The sequence below is a fragment of the Meles meles genome, chromosome 3 (assembly GCF_922984935.1).
Source record: "Meles meles chromosome 3, mMelMel3.1 paternal haplotype, whole genome shotgun sequence".
Classification (NCBI taxonomy): domain Eukaryota; kingdom Metazoa; phylum Chordata; class Mammalia; order Carnivora; family Mustelidae; genus Meles; species Meles meles.
Genome location: NC_060068.1, coordinates 133,271,124 through 133,287,581, shown reverse-complemented (window position 1 = coordinate 133,287,581; position 16,458 = coordinate 133,271,124). Strand labels below are relative to the sequence as shown.

Sequence of the window (16,458 nt, the reverse complement as noted above, 5' to 3'; positions counted from 1 at the left end):
TTACTACTACAAACACTGTTGCAATGAATATTTTCGTATATTTGTCTGTGCCCACATATTCAGGATAAATTCCTAGAAACGGAATCATTGTGGCAAGGAATGTTTGGTATTTTAGGTTTGGCCTGATTATGTTTAATTTTACATAAAAAGTGTCATTAAAACAAATAGGTTAGGGGCACCGGGTTAAAAGTTTACTTTTTATTTCAGCTGAGGTCATGATCTCAGGGTGGTGAGATCAAGCAAGCTCCTTGTCTGGCTCAGCTGGGAGTCTGCTTCTCTCCCTTTCCATCTCCCTGTGCCCTTCCCCCAACTCACACTTATGCTCTCTCACTCTCTCTAAAATAAATAAAGTTAAAAAAACACACACACAAATAGGTTAGGTCTGTGTCTACTAATCTATTATTTAGGAAGATTGTTCATGATATTTAAGTTATAAAAGTAACTTGTAGAGTAACATGTAATCTCATTTTTCAAAGCCATTAATTCCATCACCTGCAGGAGTAGAATGAAGGAAAAAGAGTGCATTATTAACTTTTTATATACCTTTATATTATTTCATGTGTTACAACAAGCACATATTCTGTTTGTGATTAAGAAAATGTAATAGAATATAAATTGAGTTTCAATAGAGTTGGGATGAGCTATTCTTTTTTTTATGATCTTAAGAGAAAAAAAATCAATGGCCAAAAAGAAAAAATTGCATCGTTTTTAATCTTTCTTTACATAAATTTAATATTTTTGATAAACATATATATGTGTGTGTATAGGTGTGTATATATATACTATTATGTGATCACCACATAATTTTTGAGTGGAAAATAATTTTTAAGTGGAACACTTAAAAATTCTTTGTCCCCTTTCTTTGTTGGATACAGCCCTGCCCACTGCCCCAGTTCAAAAATATGTTGTGAAGTTGTTTGTTGTTTTTTGGTTTTGTATGTTCTTTTTCAAAATGAGAAGAATTTTGTCACTCTTGATAATGAAAAATAGACACAACAGCAAGATATAAAAAAGAAAGCAAAGGTCATCCATAATCCTTCTCTATATAATCAACTTTCCAGAATTTTCTAGATGAGTGTGTATGTGTGTACATACAAATTGAATCACCTAGTGCTTTTATCACTAAGCATCAGTGTTGACTTCTTGCCATTTCAATAAATCTGAATCTTTTCACTTTTTTATTTTTCATTTTTAATGCTGCATTGCATTCCATAATGGAAGGTACCATAATGTGTTTAACCAATCCACTTATTTTTTTTTAATTTTTTAATTTTATTTATTTGACAGAGAGAGAGATCACAAGTAGGCAGAGAGGCAGGCAGAGAGAGAGGAGGAAGCAGGCTCCCTGTGGAGCAGAGAGCCCGACGTGAGGCTCGATCCCAGGACCCTGAGACCATGACCTGAGCCAAAGGCAGCGGCTTAATCCACTGAGCCACCCAGGCGCCCCAACCAATCCACTTATGACAACTCATTTATGTAAGGAGGTGAGACATACACAGGGTATCACATTCACAAAGTGTAGAGTGAGAAGTATATATGTCCCTCTCACTTCACTGGCCCCCAGCCATCTGCTTCCCATCCCTGGAGGCAGCTGTTGTCAATTTCCTGCATAGCCATTCAGAGATATTCTATGAGATATATTTATATGTTCTTTTTAATGGAAATCACATACTAAAAACACTACTTTGCACTTGGGGTTTCTCCACCAAATAATGTATCTTGGAGATCTTCTATATAAGTACTTCAATGTAAGTACAGCAACTTCATCCTTTTCAATAGCTGCATACTATTCCATTGTGCTTCCTCCCCCCTCCCTCCCCCCACCAGTAGGCCTCTATGGAAGGATATTTAAGTTGTTTCATAATTTTCGTTATCACAAACACCAATATAGTAAATATTCTTGTACACACCTCATTATTTCCTACACCATCTATAAGACAAAATCCTGAAAGTGGACGATTCTGAGTAAATTTTTACATTTTATAAATATTGCCAAATCATCCTCCATAGAGATTATGCCAATTTGCATTTCCATAACTGGTATTTGAGAGTGCCCACGCATTTGCCAACAGTGTGTTAGCAAGCTTCCTGACCTCTGCTGTCTTGATAGGGGAAATTTAGTGAAAATGAGGCTAAGCATCTTTTTATATGTTTGGAATAATCCATCCTCTCTTGGTGTACCTTTATTTTGAGTTTACAGCTGTGACAAATATTCTTCTATATCCATTTTTCCTTAGGATATAAGGAGGTATCCTAAGGATCTCCTTAGGATAAAGGCCACTTTGAATGGTTAGATCAAAAAGGTAGATTGAGGTAAAAGGCATCAAACATATATCATCCAATAAGCTCTGGGAAGAGTGCCACAATTTGCACGCCCACTAAGGTGTTGCAGCATAGTGAAGGAACTGCTTTTCACACAGATAGCTTCTCACTGCCAATGGAGAAGTTTCAGGCATTCTCGCATGACAAGTCAGCTTCCCCTCAGAGATGGTAAGATGGCTTGAAAGCTTCACATCCTTCCAACTAATCTGGTGTCAGCTTCCCAAGTTCAGGGCTAGCAAGCTGCCCTCTTGGGATGCAACACCCCATCCATCAGGGGAGCTAGAGCAGATAGCAGCCCTTGGAATGTGTGTTATTCTACCCAGGATGTGAGAAGAAAAAGCAGTCACCCACGGTGTGCAAACCGGTTTGATTTTTCACAAGGCTGCCAGGCCCACCACTGTCCACATCAGTGGCTCGAGGCTCCAGGCCTCCTGATTTAAATCTATAACAATATAAAAGAAAACGCGGTCCCCCACCCTTGAGGAAAACACTTGAGTTTAAGGCCCTTGGAGGATGAGTTAATAAGGAAGGATTTCTCTGGGCATCTGAACTTGCCCCCCCCCCCGCCCCCCGCCAAACCATGAGGGCCTGTGCAAATCCAGGGAATGCAGTGGACAGTCTATATTTAGACGAGAGCGTGGCAAATGCACCACATTTTAGTTGCAAAATCCAAATTGACTGTGGAAGATGCCAGCCTCATGAACTGAAAATTGAGTTGAGCACTGCTCAAGAAGCAAGGAGATGGCCTGTTGAGCAGACTCGGCTGGGAGAGGAGTTTTTTGAGAAGCAGTCAATGGGCCCTGGTCAGCCAGGGGTGAAATTTAATACCGACCTTGAACTGTTGATCTGGAAGGAGAGGCAGGGTTATTTTCAGACTGTACTAAATCTAGAAGTGTTGGACCCAGCATCTGGGTCAGGGCAGGGATGGGACGAACTTTGACCCACTGCCACTGGGCCAGAGATCAAGGAGAAGCTAAGCCAGGTGCCTGGGACCAGCCAGGGGTTCTCAGAACTGACCAGGAAAACCTTTCCTGTCACCTGTCTTCTGCTGCTGCCATCTCACCCACTCATCCAGTGGGGAGGGCTGGCACCTTTCCCTCTCTGGGACAGCCTTGTGGTCCTTGGTGACTCCTGTTTGAGTAGCAGCTTAAGGTACTAGAAAGAATAAGGGCATTGAAATCAGACAAATCCAGGTCTGGAGTCCTGGCTGTGCAGCTCATCTCTCTAAGCCTCAATAAATTCATCTGTAAAATGTGACCAAAATCATCTTAGGACTGTAAGCAAGCAACAAGAAAGGAAGGACGCAAAGGACTCAGGGGGGCACCAAACACTAGTAAACATTGCATAAACATGAGTCACTAACATATGTGAAGGTTCTAACACAGTATCCACTTTGGAGGGTTATTTAATAAGGTCCTGTCCATACTTTCATGATAATGATGAATTCTGCAAAGGAGCTATGCCTTTTGGGGAAACAAAAACATAATTGATTCCTTCACAATAGAAGGCTGGGGGATCCCTCTGTTAAGAAAGAGGAAAAGAATAAAAACTGAGTAAACAGAGTGCCAACTGTGATGGTCACATGCTCAGAAAATATCAGAAGATATTTGCATTTCTACTCGTTTTGCTCTTTTTAAAATTATTTTGATATTTAATTATGAGCTATCTCATTTTTTCCAAAAAGTACAAAAAATAATTTAAGAGACCCATGACTCCTCCCACCCAGACTTCACAAATGTTAACATGTTGCTGAATTGGCAATGTATCTTTTTTCTTCTTTGAAGAAATGAAATGTTACAAATACATCTAAATGACCCCACCCCTCTCCTGGGTTCACCTCTGTCCTCAGAAGCAACCACCAGGATACATGTATGTGATTAAATAGACTCTTCTCCCTACACTTTCTTAAAGTGAACTCTTAGAAGCAAGAAGAGTGTTCAAGACCGAGGCTCTGGATTACGTCAGTCCTGAGTTCAAATTCTGATCCTGCTCCTTTACTAGCTGTGTGAACTTTGGCAAATTGCTTGACCTCTCTGTTCCTCCTTTCTACTCTAAAATAAGACAAATAACAGGTCCTCCACTGGGCCCCTGTAAGGATAAAATAAGATTGCTCATGTAAAGCAATGGTTCTTTACAAAAGATGATTCCCCCCTCTGCCTCCCATGGGACATTTGGCAATGTCAGGAGACATTTTAGATTGTCACAACTAGAGTGTGTTACTGGCATCTAGTGGAAGAGGCCAGGGATACTGCTTAACGTCCTATGCTGCACAGGACAGATAATTATGTAGCCCAAGATGTCAGTAGTGCCAAAGCAAAGAAACATTCATATAAAAGCATGCTGTCACCATTTTATAAGGGCTCAAAAAACATGTGTTTAATGAACATAGCAAATCATATTTTTTTATTTACAAGACATTATGCTGGACACTTTCACATACATTATCTCACTGGTATCCAGTGAGATGACCCTTCTTGGTAAAAAGAATGGTGGAAGGCAAGTACTGTTGCTTCTGCATGTCTGAGAATATCTGTCCTCTAAGCCAGTGAAAAGCTTTTGAAAAAATGTAAATTTTGAGGCTAATAGACGAATTAGAAGTTGTTACTTAGAGCCTAACCCCTCCTTGTTCTCTATGAAGAACAAATTGTATCAGCGCATTCCACCACAGAATTGGTTCATTTAAACCACAATACCCCTTCAACCTAAGAAGGCTCAGAGACGAGCACGGCAAAAAAGAAATAAGGAATCATAATTAAGTGAACATTTTTGGCCCCTGTTTGCAAGGGCTGGCTCCTCATGACTCAAAAAACCACAGAACCAAGGTAAAAACGGGGGAAGATCTCTGCTTCTCTGCTTCATCCCCGACTCTGGAGGACTCAGAATACGATGCCCGTGGCCATCCCAGGGATTGGAGCGACCATCTATGTTGGTCAGAGAGCAACCTCTATGAGTGACCTTATCCAGTGAGTTTCCAGGGTGGTCCTCAGTCCAGCAGCACCAGCATTGCCCAGGAACATGTTAGAGGTGACAGTTCTTGTCACAAGAACTTGACCCCACTCCCCATACCTACTGAATCAAAGACTGGAGTTGCAGCCCAGGTGATGGGATGGGGAGCGGAGGGTCTCCTGGGCCCCACAGGTGATTCTGGTGTGCACTCAAGTTTAAGAACCATGAACCTAATAAGACTGGATCCCCCCCTTCTCCGGGGATCCGTTTCCTATTGCCTATGGCCCTCCCGCTGTAGCCACACAGCTCATCAGTTTTGAAGTGGATAAGCGGCTCCTTACTGGCACTTTCCTTGGGCTGGATGCTTGACACATGGCCTGTAACTTTCACAAAAGGAATATGAGGAAGACACCAGTATCCTTTTGTCCAGATGAGAAAATTGTGTCTGAGACAGCTTAAATAGCTTGCCCAGGTTCATACCTACAGAAGAGAGCTGGAACTGGCCTCTGTGTCGGCGTCACTGAGGCCAATCCCATGCTCTTAATGCCAGCACATTGCCCACTGATGATGGAGGGAGACAACACAAGCACATCAGACCCACCAGGGTCAGAGGGTGAGCCCTGCCAGGTTTGTTTTTAGTGCCACTCAGTCACTTGTCCTAGGGTTTACCTGCCCACAGATAATACCACTCCACCCCCAAGGGCTGAATTTTTTTTTTTTTTGACAGAGATCACAAGTAGGCAGAGAGGCAGGCAGAAAGAGAGGAGGAAGCAGGCTCCCCGCCGAGCAGAGAGCCTGATGTGGGGCTCAATCCCAGGACCCTGGGATCATGACCTGAGCTGAAGGCAGAGGCTTTAACCCACTGAGCCACCCAGGCGCCCCCCAAGGGCTGAATTTAATCCCCAGTGTCCTGGTACTACTCTCCGCACTGATACCCTCTCCAAGACTTTGCCTGCTATCCTGGGACTTCAAATCCCCACTCTCTCCCTTACTAGCTGTGCAAGTTTGATGCTGACTCAACCTCTCTGTGCTCCTGCTTCTTACCTGTGGATCAGTTATGATAATGCATTCATATCAAGGTCTTAAGAGGATTAAATGGGGGATAATAAATGTGGAAGTATCTAACCCAGTGCCTGGTGCACAATAGAAACTAACTTGATATTTTCCCTGTCTTGCTCTACACACCTACAACTATCAAAACTACTCACTCCCCCCCATCGCTTCTCAGCCTTTTGGCTAAGATCAAGTGTAAAACTACTCACTCCCCAGATTGATTTTCTTGAGTCTCATTTATTGGCCAATTACCTAATATTTGAGCTAATCTTTGGTAAGATGTTAATTAATTCATAATAATCATTTTCTGTGTTTCCACTATACCATTGACATTTTAAGGAGGGGGCCCCTAGTCCTCAAAATTGTGCCATTTGGGAGTGATTAATGGTGGAAATATTGGGAAATATGGGAGGCCATTGGTGAGCCTTTCTTCATCCTTCGTATCACTCCAGTACAACTCCAGTGTGCAGGGAATCCCAGAGAAATGGGAAATCAGGTAAAAAGGGGAAATATGCCTTCAACATTGCATGTGGCCTTGAAGAAAAAAAATCAACCACAGGCATCTGAATATCAGGATAGGTGGGAACCATGCAAAAAAGAAGTGAAATCGAACACTAATGGGTCATTTGCCAACATTTAATACAATTGCTTGGGATCTGTGTAGTTGAATGTAATAAGCCTTCATTAAAAAGTAGTTATAACAACTAATAAGACCTTAATTAAATTAGCTTTAACTGGGCAAGCTGCTTGTGAGGTCCTAATTAGGTTATTTGCTTCCATTGGCCTAGTCTGCAAACAAAAAAGATTCTGTTATTTCTCCACTGATGCCTAGAAAGCCAGATCTCTGGCCTCGCACAGGAGACACTAAGAGGCTCTAAAATCTGGGGGCAGCCACTCTCCAAAAATCATGATGTGTAGCCACAGTGAAATCCCTTAATAGGTACCCACTGATTTTAGGAGCCAGTTTTAAAGATGGAAAGGGCATTTAAACACAGAATTTCCAGCAATTTCATTTTACAGAAGGGGAAACTGGGAAATGATTTGCTCAAGGTCCTCTGGCAAGGAGCTGGGTCCCGTGCCCCCAACCATGGTCTGGAATAGACACAGAACTCAGGCTGCTGCTACAGATTTTTACTGGGAAGGGGTACGGAGACAAGTGCTGGATTCTCAGAGGCTCCTATCACTGAAACTATGGGGTGTGTGTGTGTGTGTGTGTGTGTGTGTGTTGAGAGGGATTCAATCCCAGCTGAATTGTGGACCTGTTTACAGAGTGGGTGAAGATCTCCCCAAAGCTGTCTTTGCATTACGGCCACAATGATCTCCCCCAAACACAGATCCAGTCACGCCAGGATCCTGCTGAACTCCCTGCGAGGTAACTTCTCAGCTCCTGCACGTGGCAGAAAAGTCTCTTCATGACTGGGCTCCAGCCTACCTCAGGTCTCAAGGCTGAGCTTTGTGCTCTACAAGCCAAAATCCCAGCTCTGCCCCTCCCGAGCTGTGCAACCTTGGGCGAATTACTTAGTCTCCCTCAGCTTCCACTCTCTGCCTATAAAAAACGGGAATGACATTTTACTTATCTCGTCAGGCAAATAGGAGAATTCGACGACACCAAAGCAGATAAGCTGCATGTGACACATACTATCAACCCCTCCCACCGAACAGAAGCAGTCTCCCTCCCTGATCACTGTGCCCTCTGCCGGCAACGGCCCTCTCCTCCCCTCCTCCCTGTGTCATAAATTCTTCCAGCTCAAATGTCCAGCTCAGTGTCACTCCCCCCTTTGCAGACTTCCACAACTCCCCAGGCAGAGGCTCCTCCTCTCCTGGACTTTCTTTGTTCTCTCTCTCCCCACCATCAGCACCTGGTCACCCTGGGCTAGAATGGGTTTTGGATGTTCAGCTTCCCCCAACAGACTCTGACGCCACGGAGCACGGGCCTGACACACAGTGAGAATGCAGTGTGTGAATGAAGTCTTCTCCCAGGAACTGTGAGGAAGAAGACTGGTTCCAGTGGCACTTCTGTTCCCTGTCCCCAAAGCTGAAGTAAAAGCAAATTGTGTGGACACACACACACACACCCCAAGATATTAACAGGAGTTGTCTGTGGTTATTTTTATTTCCCCTCATGCTTCTCTACAGTGAATATGTATTCCTTTTGTAGTAAGAAACAAAATAATAAAGTCAGTTCTTTAAACTGAGCGAGCTAAAATAATAATAATAATAATAAAATAGAACAATAAAATATATAAATAAATAAACTGAGTGAGTTGAAAGCATAAAGGAGATACACAAAGTACCAATTTCCCAAACACATCCCTGAAAAAGTTGGGAGTTACCTGAATTTCAATGTGGTGCAGTTAGAATTTAAGGCATCATAGTCTCCGAATTATTCTCTGTGATGTCCGTGACAGTAGCTAGTTCAGAGCTGTGCAATGCAGACCAGGAGGCACGTCATTTTCTGGGTAAATAAAGGCAACTATTTTGGGAACTGTGAGTTTTTACAGACAGGAGAGATTAAGCACTCTGCTGACCAATACAGTAGCCCCTGGCCACACGCGGCAAATCAAATTTGAATTTGTTAAAATTAAATAAAATTAAAAATTACATTCCCCAGTCAGAGTAGTCACATTTTAAGAGTTCAGTAGCCACATGTGTCTGGTGGCTGCCACATGGGACCGCGCAGATTTGAAATATGGTCACCATTGCAGGAAGTTCTACCAGACAGCTCTGAGTTAGTTTGTTTCTCAGCTTGCTCCACACATGGTTGACGATGTCTCAAGTTAATCAACACATCCGTTTGTCCCATGAATATGTTCTTTTTTGTTTAAAAATATATATATTCATGGCAATGTAAAATTATGTGGCAACTTTGGAAAATAGTTGGCAGTTCCTAAACAAGTTAAACCCAGAGCTGCCTTATGACCCGCAGTCCCGCTCCTGACATGTACCCAAGAGAACTGAAAATACGTTCGCCCAAAAATTTGTACACAATGGTTTACAGAAGGATTGTTCGTAATAGCCCCAAAGTGGAAATAAACCAAATGTCCGACAATTGAAAAATGGATAAACAAATTCCATACATACATACAATGGGATATTATTAGGTGCAAAAAAAAAAAAAAGTGCTTGAAAAGGATATGAGAAGGAAAGCCAAGCAAAAAGGTCCTATATTGTATGACTCCACCAAATGAAATGTCCAGAACAGGCAAATCCACAGAAAGAAAAAAAGTAAATTAGCGGTTGCTAGATGCTGAGGAGAGGAGGGATAGTAGTGATTGCTAATGAGTACTGGGTTTCTTTCGAGAGTGATGAAAATGTTCTGGAATTAGATAGTGGTGATGCTTGTACAATTCCCTAAACACACTAAAAACCACTAATTGTACACTTTAAGATGGTGGATTTTATGATATGTGATATGTCTCAATAAAACTGTTATTTAAAAATGGGGCACCTGGGTGGTGCAGTCGGTTAAGCCTCTGACTCTTGATTTTGGCTCAGATCACCATCTCAGGGTCATGAGATCAAGTCCCGTGTCAGGCTCCACAGTATATGTGGAACCCACTCAAGATTCTCTCTCCCCTTCTCCCTCTGCCCCTCCCCTGCTCATGCGAAAGAGAGAGAGAAGAAAAAATTATTTAAAAATATATATTCTTATTGAAAAACAACCTAAACGTCCAGGCATGGCAAGTGAGGAAATTAGCCCTGACATATCTGTACAGGGGACTTTGACACAAGAGTCAGAAAGAATGAATTAAATGTGTAAACTAATGAAGAAATTGCTCAGGGAAGAGGGAAGAAAGTTTCATAGTGTTGCATATAGTATGAAAAGTTACCCCCAAAATATAAAAATTCCAAACATTCTATTTTCTATGAGTGTATATGTATGAAGCGCATAGAAAAAAAAAGAAAAACTGGAAGGTTATGCACCAAAAAGATAACAAGAACTTCCTCTGAAGGAAGAGCTCAGAATTAGAGGTAATGGTTGAAATTGACCAGAAAATGGTCAAAATGGTCAAATTATGTTCTTAATTTTTAGAGAAAAAGCATTCATTATTACGTGTGTAGCTAACAATTTTAAAGCCCTCTTTATTGAAATAAAAGTATAAATTAGATCATCTCTGTGGAGGGGGAGAGAAATATAATAAAGAGGAAGTTTCAAAGAAAAACACCACCTGGGGCGCCTGGGTGGCTCAGTGGGTTAAAGCCTCTGTCTTCGGCTCAGGTCATGATCCCGGGGTCCTGGGATCGAGCCCCACGTGGGGCTCTCTGCTCAGCAGGGAGCCTGCTTCCCTTCCTCTCTCTCTGCCTGCCTCTCTGCCTACTTGTGATCTCTGTCTGTCAAATAAATAAATAAAATCTTTAAAAAAAAAAAAAAGAAAAAGAAAAACACCACCTAAGTATAATCACATACTTTGTTAATTGAGTTCTTCTATTCCCCCGGGGAGAACAAAATGCTCTTAAACTTTTCTTGGCCCTCAAAATACCCACACAGGGCTACTCCCTCTGGTTTCCCTGACAAAAGAGCCCCAGACCTAAAGGTCCCCGACTCCCTGCTCCAACCTGATTAAAAGTTGTTAGTTGGATGACTTCCTCTCGGTGTCACCTGTCATCATCTCTCACTAACCAGATCTATCTAGGCAATGCCTTGAAATTCTTTCATGCTTCCTGGAGCCTGGGCCCCCACAGAGATGACTGAGGATGCTGCATGTGACCTACTTAGGGGATTTTTTTTTCAGGGGTTGGGAAAAAGAAGAGATTTGCTTTTCGTTTGACTTTTCCCCATTTTTTCCCACCTTTTCTTCCCTGGATCATAAGGGGGAAAAAGGATAAAATGAAAAAGAACACAATGGGACACTTTCTCATTTTGCAGCTAAAATTCTGTGATGATTTTCTTCCAATCACTATATTATTACCTGGGTGGCTGACCTCCTACCACAAATGGCTCTCATTTTAATTCATTCTCCTCTCCCTCTCTCTCTCTTTTATTCTCTCTTTTTGTTCTCTCTTCCTTGCAAATTCAGTTGCTTTTATCATTCACTCAGGTTCTTCACCCAAGATCTGCCCATTTATTTACATCAGCCTCTGACAGAGATCACGTTACCTTTGTGAACTTCTTAACACACAGAGGTCCTGTTCCCTCTGAACATTTTGAACAGGTTTTTGGTGGTGGTTTGTTTTTACAGAACATTTCGAAAGATACCAGTTTACTTGGGATGCCCCATTTGTCCCGTGGAGAGCCCCCTGGCAATCTGCGTTCTCACCTGCCACTGTCTCCAGGCCTGAGTGTTGTGCTCCTGTGTTTTCATTCCTCACGTATCTGACTGTAGACAGGGGTCCCGCGTGCTGCTCATTCTTCTAGATACAAATTCCATCTGCCCTGTCTTTTGAAGGATCATCAAAGTAGCACAAAGTCTCTATTAATCAGTCAATATTTGCACAGCACACAGAGAATCACGAACAGCCAAAGAAACATCAGAACAATGTTGGGAAAGCTGGTCTATGAACATGCCTTATTACAATTTTGTCCAAGTGGCCCTAACAAAAGGTGACTGTTGGCTCACAATAAATCAGTCACAGGCCTCTAGTGGCTATAAGATTAACAAAGCCTTGCAATTAGCACCCGGGTGCAGCAGCCACCGTTTGTACGATGTGCCAAGCCCTGTGCTAAACGCTTCACATGCTTTGTCTCCTGTCACCTTTACAATGACCCTAGGAATGGGGGGAGAAACTTATCAGTACCTGGTTTTACAGATGTGGGGATGGAAGGTCAGAGATTGAGAGGCTTATCACGATCACAGCCAGAGTCCTACTCTGTGTCAGGCACTTGTAAGGAGTGTAGATCAGGACAGCAAAGTCCCCACCTTCATGAGGATCCCAGCCTTGGAGGGTGTACATGGACAAATAGTACACATACAAAGGAACCATATGGAGGGCACCTGGGTGGCTCAGTGGGTTAAGCCTCTGCCTTCGGCTCAGGTCATGATCCCAGAGTCCGGGGATCAAGCCCCGCATCGGGCTCTCTGCTCAGCAGGGAGCCTGCTTCCTCCTCTCCCTCTCTCTGCCTGCCTCTCTGCCTACTTGTGATCTCTGTCTGTCAAATAAATAAATAAAATCTTTAACAAAAAACAAAAAAAAGGAACCATATGGTATCGAGTCACTGCAAGTACCATGGAGGAAATAAAATGAGGTGGTGTTCTAGAGAAGGACAGGGCAGTGAAGATAGTGAGAAAGCCCGAGAACACCGGGAGGGTGGGCGGCCAGCTGGTGAAGGCCCAGCCCTGCAGGGATCGAGGGGGAAGCCCTGCAGGCAGCAGGGCTAAGAAATGCAGAGGCCCTGATGTAAAAATGTGTTTGGCGTGGTTGAGCAGGAATGATGGCAGCCAGAATGCTGGGGTGAAGAGAGAGAGGAGGAGGAGAGAAGTCATAGGGGATGCCTGATAGAAGGATAGCATGGACATTTTATAAGGTCTTGTAGGTCATGATAAAGAGCTCAGAGGGGCACCTGGGTGGCTCAGTCAGTTAAGCATCTACATTTGACTTGGATCATTTGATAAGCATCTGCATTTGACCTGGGTCATGATCCCAGGGTCCTAGGATAGAGTCAGGCTGAGTCAGGCTTCTTGCTCAACAGGGAGTCTGCTTCTCCCTCTTTCTCAGTCCCTCCCCCCTGTTCATGCCCTCTCACTCTCAAATAAATCAAATCTTAAAAAAAAAAAGCTCAGAGTTTTCACGACATGCAATAGAAAGTCACTGGAGGATTCTGGAAAGGGAAGTAATATAATCAGGTTTATGTTTTTTAAAGATTTCTGTGGATAAACAGGGAATGGATTGTAGAGGCTCAAGAGTGGAGGCAGGGAGGCCATGGGGGAGGCTGGAGCAATGGTCCAGAAGAGAGGTCAAGACAGCTTGGGACTGTACTCTGTTCTCACACATAGAAATCTAGACCGGGGCATGGCAGTGGCTCAGTCAGTTAAGCAGCCTACTGTTGATTTTGGCTCAGGTCATGATATCAGAGTCCTAAGATCAAGCCCCACAACAGGCTCCACAATCAGCAGGGAGTCTGCTTCAGGATTCTCTCTCTTCCTCTCCTTCTTCCCTTTCCCTGGCACTCAGGTGTGCTCTCTTCTCTCTCAAATACACAAAGAAATCTATAAAAAAAAAAAGAAAAGAAAAGAAAAGAAAGATAAAGAAAAAACCTAGGTGATCTAAGAGCAAGCAGCATCTAGGATTTACAGAGAATTTCCCACTTTCCTCAGTAGGTTGACTTGAGACATCTTTAGGCCTTGTCCCATCTCAACTGAATGTGCACCAAGGCTGTATCACTTACTTTTCCTTAAATTTTTTAGCAAAGCGTAACATAACTCAGAAAAGCTCACCACTCCTAAGGGTAGCACCCTACCTGCTTTCACAAAGTGACCACATCTGTGTAAACAGCACCCAGAACAAGAAAGACAAGATTATCCACACCCTCACCCAGGGGCTCCCCACATGTTCCCTTCCAGTCACCGGCTGGCATTCCAAGTGTGTTTTGCCAGAATGACAATTTTCTCAGTCTTGCTTAACCCGTGACCCCCTTTAACTAAACCAGAAGTCGCATGCCCTCCGCAATTAGAGATCCACATACCACCAGCCAAGATTCACACTTCGTATTTTGTGTTGTGTATTATGAACACAACGGGGTTTTACATAAAATGTCGGAGTATAATACTGAATATGGTTTTTTCAAACATGACCCAAATTTCCATGTTCTGTTAAGCCCCCTCTTCAGAATCACGTGGTTCGAATTCTAGAAAGACTGCCAGTTGCCTCATCAAAAAGAACAGTCTGGAAGTCCAGCAGCACAGACAGCAGGCCTGGCATACATGAGTCTGTCCTACAGAATGAAGACGTGATCTCAGGGCTTCATTCAAGGGAAGGACACGACAGAAAACTAATATTTACTGAGGACTCATTACATCCCAGGCACCAAGCACGGGGTTTCAATATGTTCTCTTATTTAACGTGCCCAACCCTTTGAAGATGGTGTCGTTGTCTCCGTTGTATAAATAAGAAAACCAAGGCTCAGGAAAGTAAAATAATTGGCCACGTTCTCAGGGCTGAAAAGTGACAAGAGCTGAGCTTTTCTGTCTGTTCCTGTACTCCACACTCATTTCATTCCACCACAACAGCCTCTCTCTTTTCTTCCTTTGATCTGTACTAAATAAATGGAAAATGCCGGTCTCAACACTTGCTGAAATAAGCCTCATTTCTTCTAATGGCTTCCTTTTTAGATTCCTTTTTAATACATTGACTTTCAAATTAACAGTGAAGCTATTCGTAAATGAAATGGGAACCCTGGCTATTACTTTGCTTCTTTCCAGAAAGCAAGGGCTCTTTAAGCCTGATCAAGTTTAATGCTTGCTGTAAATCCAGGGAAGAAATGAATGAGTGCAATTTACAAGGCCCAGCCCAGAGCCTGGCCACAGGAGGGACAGGGACGAGGGAGCCACATTGCGTCACTGTATCATCCATTATTGAACAGGGAGCCGACAATTAGTAAAGCAATCTAGATTAACCATGTTAACATCTCTGGGAAAGGGATTCATGTTCTCTGGCTTTCTGGAAGCTCTTCCAAGCTCCAGCTGTCCCTGGGTTCTTAGGCTTTGCGTCACGAAGGGAATTGATTTGATCAATTTACATTGCTGTTGCCTAATTAGTAAGCATGGCCACACTTGCCCATCGGTTTCACAGAGATTAAACTTGGGATCCTGACTGCAGACTAATTTTCGTAGCTGAAAGTCACTCTACCTTTCATCTTCAATCCATGCCAAGTCCCCCAGAGTTAATCATAACAGGACTTTAAACCAGAGCCAGACGCAGGCTTTCAAAGTCCAGAGAGCGGGGCCTAGGGGTCCTGCATGACAAGGCAGATTGTTTTGTGAGAGCTGCTCTGGTTCCAAGTGCCAGGTGTCACCCTTCACAAAGCATGCTTACCCTCGCCCTGCCATTTGAAGTGCCCCTCTCTCAAGAAAGAAAGAAGGTACAACTTTTCATTTCAGACCTGAAGAAAGGAACCCTCACGGGAATCACTACTTAAGGTCACAGTTTCCCAACTCAGATTAGTCATCTTTTTTTTTTTTTTTTTAAGTTACTTTTGGGAGTGCCTGGGTGGCTCAGTTGGTTAAACGTCTGCCTTGGCTCAGGTCATGATCCCTGGGTCCTGAGACCGAGCCCCACATTGGGCTTCCTTCCCAGCAGGGAATCTGCTTCTCTCTCTCCCTCTGCCCCACCACTTGTTCTCTCGCTCTCTCAAATAAAATATTTTTTTTAAAAAAGTTCTTTTTACTGAGGTTAGTAGTTTTGTCCTTATTGCAAAAAATTATAATGCTCATTGTAGAAAATTTAAAAGACATAAAAAAACAAAAAGAAGACAATAAAAAGCCACCCTGCCAACATAATCTTTGAAATATTTAATGCATATTTTTCAGCCACTTTTCTGTGGGCATAATACATACTGTTTTGTAAGGTGCTTTGTCTTCCGATATACTATGAACATTTTTTCAATGATACTCACTAATTTAATCTTTACTAGTTGAGTTGTATGGTTCATGAAACCAGTCACTTATGTTGGCTATTTGGGGTTATTTCTAATTTCCAGTTATGATAAATAATGTGACAATAAAATCCTTATATCTAAATAATATCACTGATATTTATTGTGTCTCAGGCATTGTACTAAGTGTTTTGTGTGTATATCTATCTAGGTGGATTAATAACATTGCCTCCATTTTACAGATGAGGAAACTGAGGTCCAGAGAGCTTAAGGAACTTGCCCACAGTGACATAGACGATGACTCCAGAGACTGCGCCCTTAACCATTAAGATCAATTTCTAGAATTGTAATTTCAGGGTAACTAAATACATAAAATTGTAAAGACTCAGCATCATATTCCCCAACTGCCCTCCAGCAGGCACATCCCAGTTAATGCTCCCACCGTCAGAATCTAAACACCCATCCACTGGCCTCGTCACCAACACAGGGCAGTATTAACTTTCACTGTTCATTAGAGACATGCAGCCCAGCCTCCCTGTAGCTGATCTGCACTCTTCAGAGCACGCATGCAACCCATTTCCTGATGTAGACATCGATTTTCTTTAAAT

The 16,458-nt window shown here is 42.9% G+C and overlaps 1 protein-coding gene across 1 annotated transcript in view; it reads left to right on the top strand.

The window, feature by feature from the left end:
• ADRA1B (adrenoceptor alpha 1B) overlaps positions 1-16,458 on the top strand; it is a 49,806-nt gene that overhangs the window by 13,827 nt on the left and 19,521 nt on the right. The window lies entirely within an intron of this gene.